The sequence below is a fragment of the Ursus americanus genome, chromosome 12, assembly GCF_024610735.1.
Source record: "Ursus americanus isolate L20-20 chromosome 12, mUrsAme1.1.p, whole genome shotgun sequence".
Classification (NCBI taxonomy): Eukaryota; Metazoa; Chordata; class Mammalia; order Carnivora; family Ursidae; genus Ursus; species Ursus americanus.
The window spans coordinates 27,177,883-27,187,040 of NC_142138.1; the positions used below are offsets into that span (position 1 = coordinate 27,177,883).

A 9,158-nucleotide genomic window follows, 5' to 3' on the forward strand; every position below is an offset into this window, starting at 1 on the left:
ATTCTGCATTCTGAATCCTTCCATTTTTCTTTTTAGCATAGCAACCTAATCATGACATTGTGTTTTAGTTGTCTCTGTAAAATAGAACTTGAGGAAATTAAAATTTGTAGATCCATGCACGGATTAAAAAAAATATTTTCCCAATAATGAATGTGCCCTAATATGTTTTTAGTTAAAATGAACTGTTTAATGCATGTGTATGCTCTGTATACTATTTTCATGATTGTTTGCTTTAAATGACTTCTATCAACAGCAATAACTTTATGATCTTGTTGTATAAGACAGATTCTATTCTATTACAGTTAGCCTGAGTGCTGTCATTTTATAAAGCAGGATTGATAACAACTGCCTGCTTCCAGTGGTTAATATTAATTGATATTGCTTATGTAAAAGGACTAAGTACAGTATCTGTGGCAGAGAGTATGCACAACGTCTATTAACTTTGACCCTCTAATTCTTCTCTTTCACTTCCTTGTACTTTCTTTTTTTCCCCATGCCTCTTTACCTCATCATACCTTTCATCCTTTCCAATGGTCTCATAATTTTATAGCTGGAAAATATTAATTTCAAAGTTTAGTTTTACTTTAGTTTTCTATCGAAATGGTTGCAATCATAAGGAAGTGCTGATTGGATTAAATCAGGAAAGTGGTCTTCCATTTAAATTAAATATCACATAAAAGCACAGCCACTCATTCATTTTCTACTGGTGATTCAATTACTTCAAAATCATCTAGGGAATTTTTGGTGTTTCTTGATGAATTTAGGGGAGAGGGGTGTATAACACCAATTATCTTCATCTTTTCCTTTTAAAGTGACATGATTTTCAAGGAACAACTTATCCTTATAAATCTAATTTCCCAGCCAAAAGTATTCCTTTTGAGAAACTGTTTAAAATTAATAACAAGTTGATTTTATTTTAAAAATCAAGATTTACAGCACACTGGTGGTACAGTTCATTATGAAGGTTAAAAAAAAAAATCAGGTCCATTAGTAATCTTGCAAGATAAGTGGGTAGGGGAAGCTGACCTTTAACAAATTCACCCTAATCGGTATTAAAACATTTGTTAAATATCTTGTTAGAATTAAGGCATCTAGGAACAACTTGAAACTATGGATCAAATGCAAAAATGTTAGTTTATTTGTGCCATAGTCACATTACTGAAATTTATTTTGTCATAAAATGCTTTGAACGTCCTCGAAGATCATATTTCTAATGCACACACAAAAGGCTTTTGCTGAAACTTGATAGAATTCATTATGCTAAGTATCTTAATATTTTATGTGATAAGAATATAATATGAATTTTATGAATGAACAAAACGTATATATTTGGTTTACTTGATTGCATTGAAAACATTTCTTATGGTGGTAACTCTAGTTCTTTTGAGGAGAAATTCCTGAACAATAATATTATCCAAAGAAGTGAGAGGCCATCAGTTTTAACTTCCAATGTGTTGGGTTTATATTGCATTGTGCCATTAAAAAGCCATTTTCCCTCTGTGATTCTGTGCCTCCTAATAGGCAGATATTAGGATATTTATCTACCTGGCAATATTCTCAGCCAATATTTGTCAGCCTTACTCTGCACAATTACAACAGAAACGGATTGGAAAAGAAAGGAATAAAGAATAGACCACTAAGAAAGTAAATATGTATACTAGTGAAGGGTTAATGTTCTTACTTTTCTGTACATTTTGCTCGCTGCATGTATTTTTTTCACATGGTGAAATTTCTTTAAGACAACTATATAACAAGTTGCTTTACCTATAAATGGAATTATTTTATGAAGGACAGCTTGCATCTCTACTTGTGAGAGAAAATATAGAATAAGAATGTAAAAGAAACTTTAAATGTAAGATTTTTTAAATTTGAAATTTTATCTTCTCTCTTGAAAAACAGAAGGATGTTTAAATGAGTGAAAAGGAGGTGAAATAAGTCAACTTGGATATGCCTTTCTCCTATGGTTTCAAAATTCTAACTAGTGCTCTCTCATTTGCTAAACCCATGGAAAGGAAAACATTCATGATGGTTATCAAGGCCCAAGCTAGTAGCCATAGGAAATCTTTTAGAGTCATAAATATTATTAAACAGGCCAGTGAAACTGCCAGGTGTAGGTATGACAATGAGAAACAATTGTAGCTGAGATTATGACTTGCCAAAAATCTATCCCTTTAAAGACATCTAATATAGTAGTTATTTCTCAAAAAGGAGAATTAGAATGTAAACAAAACAAAACCACACATAAGTATTCCCCCATGCTAAAGGATTTAGTTCATAAGATAAAACTGCCTAAATGGTAATAAAAGCATTTATAGAGTTAGTAAAGTAAATGACCATTTCAAGGGAAATTAAAAATTACAAAAACCTTAGATTGTCTTTCTAGTATAATCCACAGAGCAGTGGAAAAGATCTAGATATTGATATAAAGTCCTACAACACTTCTCAATGTAGTAAATCTTTATGCTAATGTTAATATAGTCAAATACTCAAGACATTTTTCTTTTGTCAGAATATGATTTCATTGAATACAATGACCTTTGGAAACAGTTTTATATTTGGAATTGTTTATATTAGTTGAAGCCTTATACATTAAATAGTCTATACTACTATTGCAAATAAATATATAACAATATATGATATAGTCATGTGATTGCCATAAACAGGACAGCCCTGGGCCATGCCACAAATTCAGGGATAAGGGTACAGTGGAGGGCAGTGGAGGTGGGCTGTTATGTGTAGTTAATCAGGGATTCTTTGTCATTCTTCCATCTTTAGCATGTGACTTCAAAGTTAGTCTGGATATCATTATCGTAATAGGCCAGCAAGGAAAACAAACAATAACAATATTTTTATGATCCATGTCTGTAAGTGACACACATCAATTCTACTTACATGTCATTGGCCATTTATCGTTCATATGGCTGTAAAGAAAAAAACAAAACGAACTTTAAGGGAAGCAGAGAAAAACATCTAGCTCAATGCACCAAATTCCTGTGTGATGCATAATCTCCTTGTTAGGTCAGAATGTGGTTACTTTTTGTCTCAAGACTTGTAAACTCAAAAGATAAGTCATTTGCTTTTTCAAACTCAATATATAACTGTAGATTGGGGAAAGGCTATCCATACAAAAGTAATTAAATTGGAATAGCGGGAAATGGGAAAGCACTGAATTGCAATAAAGAAAAGAATGATATTATTTTTGTAGCTAGGCATTAGGAAGAATTTTACCCTGGCAATGAAGGAAATTCTTTGATTAGAAACTGAATGTTCTCTCACGGAAAAATTTCATTCTCAGTGGCTCCAACTTTGCCTTCTGGGGAGTCATTCCTGGTTTATTAGTCTCCATGCCCACTTTTCTAGTGAGTGTTGAGAATCTAATTCTCTTAGAGGCTAGTACAGCTTTTGTTTTTTTTCCTGCTGGTGCAACCTTGGAGCCCAAGATTTATTTATAGCTGAAACAATTAAAGACATTTTGGGGGCTGCCTTCTTATTCTTTGACAAAATAATTTCCCTTAAAATTATGATAGGCTACTAATCTATTTCTTAATAGTTATTTGCATGTATTGAAAACTACATAAACCCAGAATTTTCTTCTAGGCATAGTTCTTAAAGCTTTTCTATTTTTATTGTTTTTGACCTCATCACTTTGTCATGCTGTCTACTTAATGGTAACTACCATGAGATCATCTAAAAGAAAATAGTCTTAAGTGGGAAGATAAACCTTTTATGTTACATTTGCCAGATATTTAAATGGGTCTTAAGAAGTCTTAATGGAATTTTGTTGTCCAAAGCCGTTTTCCAGTCTTATATTCTATGGGGTCCAGAATCAGTTGTTTTCTTCAGTCTTTTGTGGACTTGGTCTTTGTTTTTAAAAGTGAATAATTATTTGTCTGAGCTCAACTCTATCTTGTCGTACCATGCCAAAGGCACCAGTAGTTGGCTTTTTCCAACTATTGTTCCTAAAGCTATAGGTACATTGATTAACTTTTGTATTTTTTCAGGTAGTAGTTCTACAAAATATTTTGCCATTGCAAAAAATAAGTCTTCAGATTTCTAGCTTGTACTTTCTTTTTCCTATAGTCTGCTTCCTTTCATTTTTGATAAAAAGATTTATTGAAATTTATCAATGACAGACATAAAACTCAAAAGCTTGGCTTTCTAAGGGGCAAGAGAAAAACCAGTACAGATGTTCTTTTATACAAATGATACATGGGCTAGGAAATAACACGTCACTTCTAAAGCAATCCAGAAGACGGACACAAAAGCAAACCTGTACATTCACTAGGAATTTTCAGTCATTTTAGATTTCCACTAGGTAAGGAAATACAATTTTGGGTTAGTTTTTCTGGGCTTGGGTGTATGAAAAACAAAAACAAAAACCCAGTCAAGGGACACCTGGGTGGCTGTCTGTTAAATGTTGGCCTTCAGCTCCTTGCTCAGTGGGGAGCCTGCTTCTCCCTTTGCCTGCCACTCCCCATTTGTGCTCTTTTTCTCTCTCTCTGACAAATAAATAAATAAAATCTTAACAACAAAACAAAACAGAACAAAAAACTGCCAACATGCTGTAATGTCTCCAGCACTTAGGTTTGTAAAAATAGTCTAAGTACAGAAGTGCATGTGGAAGAATTCTCTTGTCATTTTGTAAAACAAAGTATTGTAATATTTTACAGAACAAGATAGGGCAGGGTTTTTGTTTTTTCTTAATCTTTTAAAGAGGTTGAAGTTTGAGGGTTTGCTGCTTCTTTTTAAATTACAATGACCAAATCCATTTTACTCACAACACATAAATAAACCTGTTGTTTTCAGTTCTCTGGCTCATAGCTCTGAAGAGGGACATCAGAGTCTTCTCCATAGAGTAAAGCCCGCCACCATCTGTGAAGAGGGAAAGAAATGAGAGAGGGGGAAAGTCTTCCCAATCATTGCCAAAATAGGCCTTTAAGTTGCTATTTACAAAGCAGGGCACTGAATGCCTCTAGCAGGCCCAAGAAATGCAGAAATCACAGGAACCAGAACAAGAGGTAAGATGTGGTTGGTGCTCATCCCCTTCTGGGCTTTGAGAAACCAAACGGTGGCCAGGCATGACTTTCTAACCAACTCCAGAGGCACAGAGACTCGGGAAATACCAGGAAATGTAAGAGCCCTACAAACCATCGTCTTTGAGAGTAAGGGACAAATGCTCACTTGGTGATTACTCAGCTGTTGCATTTATAGGGACAAAACCAGACACACAGAAAAAGTAGGGGGAAAAATAGTGGCAGTAAAAATAGTATTTTATTCCATGCCCCACGCCCCCTTCCTTCACAACCCCCAGTACACTTTTTCCCTCTTGTTCCGACAGCAACATTACAATCAGAATAAAATAAGTTTCAGGGGGCAGGATTTCTGGAGAGGGGTAGTATGGATAAAAACAGTCAAATCACAATAGGAATTTTTCAAAATAGGTTATGCCACTTAGTCATCATCTCCTCCCTCATCTTCAAGTTCTCATTTTCACTTCTGATCCTGTTCTTCACCAACATCTTCATCCTCCTCTTCTTCATTCATGTTGTCCTTTTTCTTCTTCCTCCACCCCTTCATCCTCCTAGCCTTCCACTTCCTTAGCATCTTCATCCTCCTCCTCGTCATCCTCCAGGCCTTCCACAGAGCCCTCGGCATCTGAGTTGGGGGCCTCCTTGTCATCCTGGTCATAGCCATCGAGAAACATGAGCTGCAGAAGGAGCTTGAACACATTTTCCTGGTAATCATTCAGATTGGTTACCTCACAACCGAAAAGGTCTAAGCTCTTGAGGTTTCCTAACTTTCTCAGTGGCTCTACCGTGCTGAGGTCTTTAATTTTGTTGCCATTTAAATTTAGATATGTGAGGTTTGGACACCTTTCTGCCAATACTTCCAGGCCCTCGGAGTCTATTATTGCTTAGTTCAAGTTTAAGTTTAACTTTAGTCACTTTGAGACTGAGGTGAGGCCTACACTATTGTACTGAAGAACTCCAGTTCTTCAAATTCATTTGTGAGTCCTTCAATTTTGCCTTCAATTGATGGGTAGTTGTCCAGGACAAGCTCTTTCATATCAAAGGACCTCCCGTTCCCCAGCTCTAAATCATTTGTCCATGTCCATCTCTTGCACTTTCTCTGCAGAGGCTCCTGGCATGGGTGGAATTCAATCTATCTGCTTCCTAATCATTATGACAAAACCATACATTTTACATTCTTTACAGCAGCATTCTACTTTATAGCCTCAAAACAGACTCCATGTAATGTAATGACTAAATAAAATAGAAGTATATTTCTTGCGCACTAGTTTAGGACAGGTCCAGAGCATGGTTTTGGGGAATATTTCCCTGTAAGAAGTTATTTAGAGACTCAGTTTAATGGCATCTTTGCATCTTAAACATGTGATTTCAGGGTTATCATCATCCATACTACTTAAATAAGCTGGGAGAGTTAAGATCATGAAGGGATTCTCATGGAAAATGTTCTGGGCTTTACCTGAAAGTGACATGTAATAATTGACTAACATTTCATAGAAAGCATGCAGCCATATGATCACACCTATCTACAAAAGTAGCTGGAATATATAGTCTGTGTAGCTAGGAAGAATAGAATGTTTTTCATAGGAAGCTAGCAGTTTCTGTAATATGTTTTATCAAAGGAAAATTATAATTTTAGTAACTAATTTGAGAAATGTTTCTAGGATTAGATATAAAGTGTATGGCATTATGAAGTGTTCAGGTAATATTGTGTTAATATTATCTATATGACTATTTTTTCCAACTGAGACTTACAAGTTAATGAATTTGTTATTCATCATATACAGATATCAAATGCTTGACTATCACATTCAAATTTCTTTTGTGTATGAAATAGAGGGGAGGAGGTTGGATTATGCAATGACAGATACATAATGTAAACGTTGCTATTTATTTTGAAACAAGATACAACTTTATCTTTATTCCACATACAATAAATTCCAAATAAACCAAATACTTAAAGTAAAAGTATAAGTTTAATATTTTATTAGAGACTAAGGGAAAATATTTTTGTAATCTTTAACTGGGAAAATTCTGAGCATATGTGAAATTTGTACTAGACAAACATAAAACTTTTATATTAAAATCAGTGAATATTATCAAGTCTGACAAACAGAAAAAAATGGAGTACATAAAAATGAACAGTTTTAGAAACCTGTGGGACATCCTCAAGCATATTAGCATGTACAATGCGAGATCCAAAAGAGAAGAGAAAGAAAGGAGCAGAATGAATATCTGATGAAATAAGGAACACAACTTCCCAAATTTGATGGGAAAAAAAAAAAACATTATGTACATCCAAGAAACTCAATAAACTTCATGGAATATAAAGTCAAAAATATCCACACCTAGACACATCCTATCAAACTATCAAAAGCCAAAGACAAGAAAAGATGGAAAGCAGCTAAACAAAAATAACTTATCACTTACAATATATCTTAATAAGATTAACAATACTTTTTTCATCAAAGACAGTGGATGCTGGGAGAAAGTGGGATAACACATTCAAAGTGCTGAAAGATAAAGACTGTCAACCAAAAATTCTGTATCCAGCAAAACTATCTATCGAAGACAAAATAGAAATTAAGACTTTCTGAGATAAACAAAGCTGAGAGAATTTATCACTAACAGACCCATGCTAAAAGATATACTAAAAGGAGTCCTCAGACTGTAATGACATGACACTAGATGATAATTTAAATCCATACAGAGAGGAGCACCTGAGTGGCTCAGTGGATTGAGCATCCAACAGTTGGTTTCGGCTTGGGTCACCATCTCAGGGTTGTGGGACTGAGCCTTGCATTGGGCTCCATGCTCAGCGTGGAGTCTGCCTGTCCCTCTCACCCTCCTCTGACCCTCCCCCCAACTCACTCATACATGTGCCCTCTCTTTCTCTCAAATAAATAAAAAAAACAATTTTAAGAAATCCATACAGTGTGATAAAGAGTACCAATAAAGGTAACTAAATAGGTATATATAAAAGTTAGCATAAATGTATTTTTGTTTTTAACTGTTGTAATCCTATCTTATTTAAAAGACAACTGTGTGAAATGATGATTATAAAACTTGATTAATTGATGATGTATAAGGATACAATTTGTATGACATTAATAACATAAAGGAGGAGTAGAGGGAGATATATTGAAGCAAACTTTTATAATCCATTAATGTGTTAAATGTTGATTACTTTAAGTTAATATGGTCATTGTAATCCACAGAGAAAAATGCTAAGAAAGCACCTCAATATAAAAAATAAAACAAAAACTAAAATGGCAATTATAAAATATGTAACACAAAAGAGGGCTGTACTGTGGGACTAAAGGAATAGAAAGTTTATAAAACATAAAAATGGCAAAATGTCAGACATAAATACTATATTATCAGTGATTATGTTAAATGTAAATGGACTAACCATGCCAATCAAAAGAGAGATTGGAAGAATGGATTAAAACATAATGATCAAATTATATTGCCTAAAAGAGACATTCTCTAGTTTGAAAGTAAAAGAATGGAAATAGATATCTCATGGAAATGATAACTAAAAGTGAGTTGCAGTACCTCTACTAGAAAAAAAAAAACAGAATTAAGACAAATTTCTAGAGTAATAGAGATAATAAAGGGCATTTTATAATTTTAATAAAAATATATATGCACCTACCAAAAGGGGTCCAAAATATATAAAGAAGCAGGGGAGAGATAGATGAACAAGAATACTTAGAGATTTCAATATCCAATTTCAATAATGAATAGAACAAAGGATAAATTTCACAAAAAAACTGAAGATGTGAACAACATTATAAACCAACTACACCTAACAAGTATTTATGGAATGTTAAGCCCCAAAACAGCACAATATACATTCTTAGTACACAAGGAATGTTGTCCAAAATAGACATGGTTAGGGCACAAAACATAACACATTCAAATAATGAATTTTGTAAGAATTTTTATTGTATGTATTTTTGTTTATTGTATTTATTTAATGTATTTATTGTAATACATTTTAAAGATTTGAATAACCTAAATAATATCCTCCGATCACAATGAAATGAAATTAAAAATCAATAACATGATGATAGAGATATTCGAAAATATAGACCTTTCCCAACACATGCCTTAATACGCAATGTG

At 33.8% G+C, this 9,158-nt stretch overlaps 1 pseudogene; it reads right to left on the reverse strand.

Moving 5' to 3' along the window:
- Window positions 1-5,451: 5,451 nt before the first annotated feature.
- Window positions 5,452-6,115, reverse strand: LOC123794977 (acidic leucine-rich nuclear phosphoprotein 32 family member D-like; annotated as a pseudogene).
- Between the last annotated feature and the right edge of the window lie 3,043 nt (window positions 6,116-9,158).